Here is an 11948-nt window from a genome sequence, read left to right on the forward strand (position 1 = left end):
TTAACTTTATCATGTTAGTTTCAACCTATTTTTCTGGGACACTAAATTTACTTTCAAACCTCTGCCTTGCCACGGCTGTCACAAGGCTCCTCCGTGTTTTGTCTCCTGTGGTGGATGATGAAACGCTTCCTTCTTCAATTGAGTCACGCGTAAAACTCTTAACCAGGACAAGGCCCAGGTCAAGGACGGAGACCTCCCACAGACTGAGAAAGGGTCCTGTTTGTTCCAGCGGGTCTGGGTACGTCTGACAACAGCGTCCAGACGAATATTACAGACTCTCCGCTGGATGGCACAGAACACATTTTCCTAAACGTCTGGCCTCAACGGTAACACCCTGCATCCACAGCGTCCCCTGACCTGGCAAAATAATTGTGCTTTTTTAAGAAGCAGAATGATGTTCATTTCTTACATTCTCTTCCTGCAGGAAGCGATCGCTGTATCCACTTCAAAACACTCCAAAGCCCTAAGAAATGGGGGTCCCTGCCTGCAGCTCTCGGTGACTTCGGCGTTTCCTGTAAAGGCGCTGGGTCACATCTCCGTGTCTCTCCAGCAGAGCCCGCCCCAGCCTGGCTCCTTACGCGCCCCCGTTCTCCCTTCGCCGGACCCTTCTGAAACACACCGGGAGATAAGTAACTGTGAATAAATACAATAGGAGAACCCCATGAGAAGGTTCATTTTTTAATCTTGAATCCACGTCTCTATAGAGTGAGGATTTCTGGGTCCCAATGAGATTTCAAAAGCCTTTTCTGTCACGTTCAGCTGTTTTTAGCAGCCTGCCCCACCCCGGGCCGCTTCCGACCACGCTTTCCCGGAGGTTTCAGGTATAACGTTCTTCTTCTTTCGCAGCCCCCCACGTGGGCGGGCCGGGGGGAGTGGGCACATCAGGTGGCAGACCCGGCCTGGCCCTGGTCGGCCTTGAGTCACTCCCAGCTGCACGCCACTGCCGCAACCCCCGCGCCAGCGCACCCCTCCCTTCCTGTGGTCTGCCTGCAAGGAACTCGTTGGAGGTGTCAAAGCAAAGGGATGATACCCATCTGAGGCAATGGCTGAACACTTCCCCCCAAATTAAGGGGGGGGGAAGATGCATATGGCATGGAAGTAACAAAAGACAGCACAGTTACCTGATTCAGACCCCACGGGCCTCATGAAAGCACAGCCCGAGAGCAGGTGACAGAGCCTGGTTTCTCCCAGCCGCCTGAGAGTTTTGTGGGAAATGGAATGAGGCCTTTGGGAAAAGGCAATAAAAAATAATAACACAACGCCAGTGGGCGTGTGGCAAAATGAACGCACTTATTCATTGCCCTTCACTAGACGGACTGTTCAGCATTTTGGATGGTTAATGCAAAGCAAGGTCGATAAGAAAGTCGCAATTCTGGGGCCGAGCATCCACTCCAAGGGAGTGACCCTGGAGAAACAAAGAAAATAAAAAAAATATATGGGGGCAGAAAGCCGTTCACCGCAGCACAAATGTGACAGCCCCATGTGCCGTCCCAGGTAGGTGTCACGCATTCGAAAGAGCTACTGAACGTTAAATAAGTCCAACAGTCTCGCAGCGACTCCACCAACTTTGGTAGATGAACAAGATGAAATTTTACACAGAAATTAAAATTATAATAGAGAGTCTCTAAGAAGATGGGGAACGTTGCACCGTGTAAAATCAAATAACTACACTCTGTGTCACGATATGCAGATTCCTGCGGCAGATATGTGCTTACATAAGGAAAATAAAACGCCAAAACGAAAAGCGAAGCAAAGTGAGAGGGCTGAAAACAAGAGCTATAATTCCATTACGTTCTCTCTGACCCTGCTGGTACTTTCTTGGCTCCTTCAGAAGAAAAACACGCTGCCTACAGAGGCGAGAGACTTCGAAGACCTGTGGGGTGAATTTAAACGAGCACATGAAAGCCCCCGCGTGGTCCTCAGAGGGCTGGCCTGCCTGCCAGGGGCAGGCCACATCATTGAGCATCACCAAGCCGTGCCCGAACTGGATTCCCCCTGCTTACAGCCTAAAGCCAGGGACTTAACCCGTCCATCAACATGGACGCTGAGTATCTGCTTTGCTCCCCATTATCCCACTGTCTTGGAAAATGCAACCGCTCTCTTCCTAAGGTTGTCATCTACCTTCCTGGGTTAGTTCTGCAAGTGCTTAGCAAGACTCCTCCGCCCTCCAGGGCACAGGAAGGAGCAGCCCGTCAGACACCTCGCCAAGCAGAGCAAGGGGCTGGGCAGGGGAGCCGGAGAGCAGGGAACTCTCGGGATTCGGAGCGGGGCGGACCTACTGAGGCCCTGAGAGGCCGCCTTCTTCTCCCCAAAACACGTGCAAAAAACATTTTTAAACAGGCAACAACCAGACTTAACTGAAACGCGGAGGGTGGCAGGTCCAGAGGGAAAAACAAGGGCAGACCTTGGAGCTCGGAGAAAGAGCAGAAGGGAGAAAGGGCTTCTCCCGGCTCGGCCGAGCGCTGGCTGCTGGGAGGACAGGTGAGGAGGTGACCGCACACCGTGAGCCCCGCGTGGAAGAGGAAGCGCGCCCCTGCGGCCCAAGCACAGAGGCGCTCCGGCTGAAGGACAGCAGGGAGGCACCCCGAACCACCGCAGGGCCACGGCACCGCACACCATCCTAGCAACCCCCTGAATCAGGCGGGAGACTGGGCCCACCCAGTTCTGCGTAACAGCCGCCGCCTGCAAAGTGTCAGGCATTTGACAGGTATCATCTCCCTCTAACCTCCCAACAGCGCTGCGAATTAAGTATTATTACCCACCCGCCTCTGCAGATGAGGAGGAAAGGCTCGGCAAGCTTTAAAAATCCTGCCAAGTGCTCAACACAGCCACGGAGCGCCCCAGTCTCAAATAGGGCCTTCCCAGCTCCTGCAATGGGGGTGCCTTTTGCACCCGTCCCCCACCCGGTTCACCACAAGACCCAGCATTTGGTGGAAGACAACTCTGGTCTTCAGCAGCACCCAGCAATTTGCTCAAAGCCCCAGAAATGAAAACATGCCTCACTGGCTTGTGCTCAAGTCTCATCTTTCCCGACTTCCCAGTCACTTTGACTGTGTCCTCTGATGGCGGAGACCATTTGTATGGCTTTTTCTAAACCAGACCCCCTTTCCTCTCTTAACGCGCATGCTAAGTATGGTATTGAGGGCGGGGGGGAGACTCAAACTGCGTTTCGAAATCAGGGAACAGAGGAGACTGAGGGAAAACATCAAGGCAATTAACCAAAACGCAGCTCCACTCAGAGCTCGGTTTGCAGCTGTCCTGACAGAGCCCAGGGCATCTCCGTCCACAGCATCGTGAATGTGTCATTTCCAGGACCTACGCGCGTGACCCCCCAACAGCGACCCCGAGGACCTGGAATCAGGCAGAGGCCGGCTCCCCCGAGACCCGCTCCCCTGCCAGGGCGGCCTGCGGCCCTCGCCCCGCTCCAGAAGCCTGGCTTCCATCAGCCGGGCTGCATGCGCGGGCGGTGTGCCCCCCTCCCGCCGCCGGCTGTGGGGTGGGCTCACCATAAACCACCAGCCAGGCCTTCAGGGAGGAGGGTGCCCACCGCCCCCCCACCACATGGCCCTGAGGCAGCAGCTGCAAACTGCCCACAGCCGGACCCCATCTGGAGCTGACGCCTCTCCGGAGCCAGGGCTCCAGGTGTTTCTCAGGTGAGAGTTCACCTGCCGCCCGCCAGGCCCCTCAGGGGAAGTAACTGCCCCTGAGAAGGTGAGGGCCACAGTTTGCAGACGCCAGCGTTCACCCAATAGGCTGCCCTGAGGCCCAGCCTCTGCAGACCTCCCAGCTCCCCCCGGATCCGTGGCAACCCCCGCTTGGCTGCACGCGCAAGCGCAGTACTCACCCTGTCCGCGGGCCTGGGAAGCAGGCGGGAGGCTCGTCCCCAAACCGCCTCAGTCCCCAGGACGGAGGGAGCCCATGCCCGCGCGTGGCTCCGAGGCGGCAGCTGCAAACAGGAACGGGTGGTCTCCACATGGACGTGCGGCCTGAGGGGCTCCGCGGTGCCTAGAGCGGAGGCCACCCCGCCAGGCTCCCTGTCCGGGCCGGCAAGGCCATGGGTTCTCTGCCGGGCGCTCTGCGGGTACAAGAGCACGGGGTAGGCCCAGACTGGGCACTCGGTGCTGCCTGGTCCCCTAAGAGCCCGCTCCTGTGGCCCTGCTTCTCTCAGCTGCGGGTCCCAGACGCGGGCCGCCATCACGCGCTGCGCCGCATGCGCGCGCACACTACGCGCGCCACGGGGTCTCCAGGGGCAGCCGCCAGGTGTGGCCTCCACGTGCGCGCAGGCGCATGGAGACCCCTGCGAGGCCGCGCGGTGGAGGAGGCCCCTCCCCCTCAGGTCACTCCCTCCGCAGCTGTGACTGGACCACCCTCAGCCCCCACGCGGCCTTGATAGGCGATGGGACCCGGGATTTCTGCAGCAGCCAGACCCGCAGGTGTCTCCTATGCAAGCTGCTCAGGCCAGCCCACTGGCATCTCCCGGTCATGGAGGCTCTTCCAGCCTTGCCTCCCCGGGCAGTGCGTGCCTTTGGGCTTGAAATTCAGCAGAGCCAGCGCTCCCATGGCCCTTTGCGTGTTCAGTCCTGGCCGCCCCAAACTGCGGGGAGCCCGCCAGGGGTCCTTGGGCGGCTGGGGGCTCCGGCCCGTGGAGCTGGGCCCAGGGGACCGCCTGCAGAGCGTCCAGCGTGCGGGGGCGCAGCTCCGTGCCCTCCTCTGGCAGACAGAAGTCTGCGACACCGCACCGTAATTCTCAAAACAGAGAGAAAAGGCAGACTATGAGCAAAGCTAGCATGAGTACACAAATTTACCAGGAAATCCTTCACGTTGGAAGCAGAGACGTTAATTTTGCTGAGGTAATGCGTGAAAATGGAGTCATTCCCTGCCCGCTCTCGTTCATTCATCAAGGGAGGCTTTCTAGAAAAGGAGGGATCTCAGGCAACATACACATCAATATCAGAAAGGTGAGCCTAAAAGGCACTCGTGTGGGTTAAGTGGTCGCTGGCCCAGGACAGCAAGTAGATTAATCTCACCCCAGGCTCCTAAGAGAGGACACGGGCACGTGTGCCGTGTCCCCATTTCACTGCAGTCACAGGGACACCTGGGAAGGCGAGGAAGTCAGCAGCCACACAGACGGCAAACTCGGGATTTCTTACTCTCTGTAAATTTACAGCTCTCAACTGCCCATGAAATTCACGGCTGCCTGCGTGGATGATGGAGAAAGAAAAAGAAGAGGTATCTGACAGGGCTCCCCCGCCCCGCACCCCACCCCCCACCCCACCTCCCCCCCACCCCGATTCTGGCCTCCTCTTCGTGGCCTTTGTCATTTCCTGGTCCCCTTGCCATTTCCTGGTCCCCTTGCCATCTCTAGAGCCACATATACAGCTTCCAAGCAAGCCGAGACACTAGCCTCCAGCAAGATGACTGCTTTTGCAAATGTAACAGCTCAGCTGAAACAGGCCGGCTTCTTAAAGGGCTGGGACAGCCCTGAACAAGCAAATCCAGCTGAGGAGCAGAGCTTGGGGGCGGGAGCAGGGAGCAGGGCAGTGGGGTGGGCTCACTAAACCTGAGAACCAGGTGGTCCTCGGGAGGCTTGGCTCAGGTGTGCTGGACCCCAGCAGAGTGCAGGTGTTTTCACGGCCTCCCTTGGCCCCATGGGCCCTTTCCCTGCCCCTGGGACGCAGCTTGCACACCTCCGACATTGAACCATCAGCTCAGAAGCATCAGAGCCAAACGGCATTGTGTTCTCAAGGTGTTTCATAAATGACGGCTTGCTTGGGGGCAGAGCGGGGATTGTAGTTGTTTTGTTTGCCTGTTCTACCCAGAAGGCAGCTTTCGTCCTCGTGACGTCTCAGTTATCGCCATGCTCTCTATAGAGCTGCCAGTCTTGCATGGGTTGCTCTCTCTGCAAAAGAAAAATCTGCAGAATCACTTCTAAGCTCTGCGTCAGATGTTCTGCCAGGATGCGGTGGGGAAGTGGGGAAAGCGGCGCTTTGCTGCCACCTAGCGTCGGCCTGCGGGGTTGGTGCGCGGGAGGGGCCCACTTTCCCAGTAAGCGGTCCGCAGAGGAGGACTTGCAGGCTCCGCTGACCCCGGGGTCGGCTCTGAACCTTCCGCTGCTCGGCTCGGATTCAAGAGGCCGGCGCCTGCCCTCACTCCCTCCCACCTCCACACCTTTCCAGGGTGACTTTCTCTGGGCACTGCAATCCCCGCAGTGAGCTCCGAGCCCTGATGCTACAACTTCTGAGAAAGGAAAAGGGGCTTTTAATCCATGCACTGAAATCTCCAGGAGATGCAAACCATCAAGGCACTGCTTGCGTGGCTTTCCACGAGGAAGAACTGGAGGGGACCCTGCGAAGCAGCTACCAACACGCGCTCCGCAAAAAACGCTAAAGCCTGTTTAACTGAAATTGGTCCTGTTGGTGGGTTGCGGCTCCCGCCAGTTCAAAGCCCCAGCAGCAGCTGATGCGCATTACGTGCACCCAAAACTGGGAGCACACACACGAGCTTCTTCAAACCTTGAACAATAATGCCGTGAACTTGTTCATCCGAAGGGTCAGGGGCTGGAAAGCATAATTGGATTTTCTAGCTCACCGAGACGTCATGAAGGAAACTGTCTCTCTTACCCAGGAATGTGGTTTCTGGTCACTACCAAAGAGCAGGGGGAAGTCAGGCAGGATAGCATGTTGAGGTCCATTCTGGGATGCTTTAAACGGCCGGCTGAGGAACCTGGCCCTTACGTTCTCATTGGCAACAGTGAGACATCAGAGGTTTCTGAATCGAGGGGTGACACACGGCAGAAAGGACTTCCGGCAGGTGGTGCTGACAACTGTGGACGACCAGGGAAGCAGGGAGTGGGGTCCATAGTCACAGTGCACGAGACCGTAGCAGGTGCCTGACCCAGAGCCATGAGGTGAGACAGCTCCGTGGGGCTCTCACGTCTCGGTGTTGGAAATGCGCTGTGAACCCCACAGCACAAAACAGATACCAGTTATAAGTATAAAAGGAGGTGATGGAATTTCGCTTACCCAATGTTGGCTGTTTAATCAAGCAACCCACCAAGAAGTTGGAAGGGCGGGGGGGGGATGTAAACTAATAATTAAAGTGAGGTTTGGGAATTAATTTCTCCAATTCTCCCATTCTCCCCTTCTGCATGGAAGATCCAATCATCCACATGAGAACCAATGGGAAACATTTTGAGGGGTGGAGAGACCCACAGGAAGAGGTGTGCTAGAGACTTGGCTAGTGTGGCTCAGTGGACTAAGTGCCAGGCTGTGAAGCAAAGGGTCACCGGTTCAATTCCCAGTCAGGGCACATGCTTGGGTTGTGGGCCAGGTCCCCAGTCAGGGGCACCCGAAAGGCAACCCCACATTGCTGTTTCTTTTCCTCTCTTCCTCCCTCCCTTCCCCTTTCTCTAAAAATTAAAAAAAAAAAAGAAAAAGATATGATGGCAACTGTTTCAAAGGAGAAGACTCCCCATAAACATGGTGAGACTATCTTTAAGGGCCATCAAATTTTACATTAGATGCACTTTGTGTGTGGCCCATTCCTCATAACTTCACTTACCCCCCCACTCTTGACTTTTGAGAGCCACAGGCTGCATCCCGCTGTGACCGGCAGCGAGGCTGACATAGTAAGAGACAGCGCTCGGCCAGAATTGAGGGAAACAGCGCTGAACCCCTAAGCTGGGCACATTATGGAGGCCACCCTTTTCTAAAGGACTTTCAGGGTTTGCACGGGACCAGCTGGAGGAGGGGAGAGAAAGTTTTATTGGCTTTCGTGTTTGGGTAGAAAGAGGAGCAGAAGCATCCCCCAAAGCAGGCTCAGAACCAAGGAGTGCTTTCCCATCCTGCGCCTTCCTAAGTGCATTGCCCTGAAATATTTATGTCTGCTGCCTTGCAAATACCCAGAATCAGATAAATGCTAACCTCTCGCATTATTAATTTATCTAGATGGATGCCCCTCTATCCACCCCCCCCCCCCAGGAATCCTAGGGAGTCTTTAAACAACAAATAACTTTTGAAAAAATATGTCAAGATAAAATAAGTCAGCAGGAATGAATGGACACAATAAAGCATGAGGTCAAAATAGAGGGAAAAGAGTTCAGAAGCAGTCACAAAGGCTCTCCTACGTCACAGGTATTTGTGACAGTTGCTAGAAGGACAAAAATGGAAGCAACCCAGCCATGTTCCTGGGGAGCTCCACCCAGGGAGGGAGAAAGGGGCCTAAAGCAATAAAAACAGAGGCAGTTACAGAGACCACCAAAAGGCTGTATTGCCAACAAAAAAGGAACTTGGGAAAACCCACCCCTGGCACAGGAAGAGATACCTCTCCCTTGTTGCCTGGGGGGAGAAAACGTCTCCCTTCTAGTTTAAAACTTCCAACTGGGTCGCATGATTTAGGATTGTTTGAAATTTTGGGGACAAGAGGCCCCCAAGCTGAGGAATTAGCATTAAAATCAGACCTGAACTGACATGGCAGGTGGGCTTGTTTATTTTTTCCCCCAGGCGCATTCCGTACATCCATGGGGACCTTCCGGGGAAAGGCCTCGCATGCGCTTCTCCCAGCCCCGGCCTCTACTCATGGGCACCAGCAGCTGCGAAGCCGGAGGGCAGGGCGTCGGAGGAAGGTTCTGTTGCAGCGCTAGTCTTCCCCACTGGCAGAGCTTCGGAAGGGGGCTCCACCTGGTCAACAACGGGTCCTAGGCGATTTCATTACCCGGGGCCGAGCCTGGGGTGGGGGCTGGGGGTAAAGCCCGGCCTGCCCGCAGGAGTGCCCTGAGCCTGCGGGACTTCCAGCTCTGGCTCTCACTCCCTTTGGGAAACCTCTCCGGCTCCAGGCTGCGCTCAGGGCCATGCTCCAAGCCTGCAGTTTTGCAGCAACTTTGAGACAAGAAAACCTGAAGCTCGCCGGCAGTGTCTCTAGGTCTCAGACCGTTTCAAGCCCTCGGCAGGGAGACGCTCGACAGAGCTGGGCAGATGGACAAGGTTGTCTGTCGTGACACAGCAGCTGCTTTTACTGCACCCAGGGCTTGGGGCGGCTCCCAGCCGGTTTCCTTCTGCCGGTCGTTGTGCTAAGCAACAGAGCCACCTGCTGGATGCTGGGAAGAGTGCAGCTGTCGGAAGTCAAGCCACTGAGGAGCGTGGGTGGGGCTCAGCTTCCACGCCTCTGCTCATTCTTGCTCTGTCCCTTGTCAGGAATATCGTCACTCACAACCCACTGTGGGCAAAAGAGCAGGACCCTGCGCTCCTGCCGCTCAGCCCACAGCAGGTGTGCCTTGGTGCAGCCGACCAACTCACCCTGGGCAAAACCCAGGCTGGCCGGTTTCAAACTGGAAACCCCACCTTCCAGGAAGCCCCTCATCCCGGGCTACCCACCATGGACACCGTGGGTGCTTGCCACTCCTGGTCCCCAAGGAACCACTGAACCCTCTGGGACAAGAAGGTGGGGGGACAGGGGCAAACATCCGCCAGTCTCCGAATATCTGTTATTGAGATTTTTGTCTTAATGACTGAAGCCTTTCCACTGTCCTCCGATTACCCTCTCCCACACTTGCCCCGCCCCCGCCTCCCCCCCCCCCCCCCCCCAGCTCCAGAGGTGCCATCAGCAGCCAGGCCTGTGAGCGCCTGGCTTCTGCCTGGGGGCAAAGGCGATCCGAGCCCCCCACAGGGGAGGGCTGAGCGGCCAGCAAACCCAAATCGGGGCCCCTCCAAGGGAGACAAACCTCCACCACCTGCCCACAGGAACCGCGTTAACCCCTCCATGCAGGTGGGATGTAAGCTGCTCTCAAATTTCCCACGACAGGCCTGAGCCCCAACATGGCGCCGCTCCCGTTTTGTTATAATGAGCTGGGTAACCAAGGTGCTGCAAAGTTTCTCTAAAACCTCAGAGACTCTGTCCTTTTTTTAAACCAACTTAAGCCATCAAGTGCGTCCCTCCCAGACAAGCCCCGGACACTCGGGAGAAAACCCCAGAAAGCACAGGGCTCTGGCTGCGAGGCTCGCACCGGGGACCCTCCCCGCGGAGCGGCGGTCACTCTGTGGGCTCAGCGTCATCGGAGGTTCCCAGCCGAGCCTCCTGTAAGACCGATGAGACCTGCGCACCCCCGCCCCGCACCCCACTCACGCTGCAGCAGCCTCTGCGGAGGACTCCTCCCTCCACCTGAGCGGGAGAGGTGAGAAAGGCGTGCGGGTTACCGGCTTTCCCGCTCGGCGCCTCGCGGCCTCTGCCGCCCGCTCCAGGCCCGGGAGCGCAGGAAGGGCGAGGCCGCAGGGAGGGGCGCACAGGCCGGGCTTACGAGCCCGTCGTGCCTGACCCCTGCGTGGGGACGTGCCTGCCCTGCACGGGCAACGGAGACCGCGGCAGTCGCCACTTCTAACTGAGCAGGAAATGGCCGCTTCGGACAACTTACCAAAATACCCGCTTGCAGAGACGCTAATATGGGACTACCTTAATGGCCTCTAATGGCATCGCAGAGGGACCAGGGAACCGAAGAGTCCTATCTGGGGGCACGCTGACCAGGCAGCTTTGCAAAGAGCAGCGGCGCGGGCACATCGTGCCTCCATCACTCACCCCCGGGGACCCGGCGCTGGGCCAGGCAACCCTGAGCCAGCCAGGCGGCCTCCCGGCTCACCCACCCTGTGGTGAGGGTATTGTTTCCAGAGACCTGAGTCCAAAAATGGGAACAGCGTGTTCAAGAACCATTTTCTGCAGAAAGAATGGGGACTCCTTAGGGCCACGTGTGCACCCAGACGGAAGCTCGGTGCGGGGCGGGTTGGAATGGGCTCGGCGCGCTGAATAGCGGTGGGCGCAGCTGGCTGCTGCCGGCCCGAGTGGGACCGTAGGCCCCTCAGCGAGGCCCCGAGGGACGGCTCCGTCAGCGCAGTGGGACGTCAGTGCTGGGGAACCCTCCCCGCCCAGGTCTGGAGACCTGGCTCCCGGGGGGCTATCCGCACATCCAGTGGCGGCGGGGTGCGGGGGGGGCGGTTAAAGGGGAACCCATGGAACAGTGATTTTTTTTTGCTCATCGGCTACAGCAGTGACCTTGGCTGAGGCAGAGATGGAAACTTCCATCTGAAATGAGGTTCCTCGAGTATTTATCATTCTATTTCTCTGTTCTAGGCGAGTGTTCTCCCAACTTGACTCTGTGGCCATTATCTGGAGCCCTTGTTTGATGCGCAAACTCCTGGGTTTTAGCCCCAGTGATTCGGACCCCATAGGTGCGCTGTGTGCCCAGGAATCTGTATTTCTAGCAGGTGCCCCGGGGCCTCCGGGTGCAGGGGAGCCAAGGACCAGTGTCTGTCTGGGAGCAGCCGCTCTGGCCCACACCGTCTCCGTGTGTTGGCACCCCCTGAGAGGTGGCTGTCCCAGCGTGTCCCTGGGCTCCCACACTGACAAGCCACCCCGTCCCGGACACGTGTCTCTGAGCTCCGCCTCCACCACTGTCCTTTAGCAAACACACGTCACACCAGTTCAACTCAGCCAGCGTTTATTACCTACGACAGGCAAGGCACAAACCAGGAGCTGTGGGTACAAAGGCAGGGCAGGGCCTCGCCCCAGGGGCCTGCAGTCTGCGGGGAGAGGCACACTCACAGGCGGGGGCACACAGGCAGAATGGGGCGCGCTCCCCGACAGAGGCCAGGCAGCGGGAGCGCAGGGTGCGACCGGGCGCGCCCGGGCGGGGCATCCACCCAGCACTGACGGGGAGAAGGGTGGATCCGCACCGTGGGGCTGGGCAGAGGACGGCTCAGGCACAGGAGCAGGTTCGGCAGCGTGAAGGTCCACTGGACGGACAGACAGCCGAGGCGGACTGCCTCCCTCGAATGAAGCGCAGCGTGCCGCCGGGTCCCGGGGAGCCCGGCCGGGGAAGCTGCAAGGCGGGACGGCAGGGGACCCCCGGGGGGGAGGAGAAGTGACTCCATTCAGCGGGCACGGGCGAGCCGTCACAGGTTTCT

The sequence above is a fragment of the Pteronotus mesoamericanus genome, unplaced genomic scaffold, assembly GCF_021234165.1.
Source record: "Pteronotus mesoamericanus isolate MK-2021 breed Mesoamerican mustached bat unplaced genomic scaffold, CSHL_Meso_final scaffold_1186, whole genome shotgun sequence".
NCBI lineage: Eukaryota > Metazoa > Chordata > Mammalia > Chiroptera > Mormoopidae > Pteronotus > Pteronotus mesoamericanus.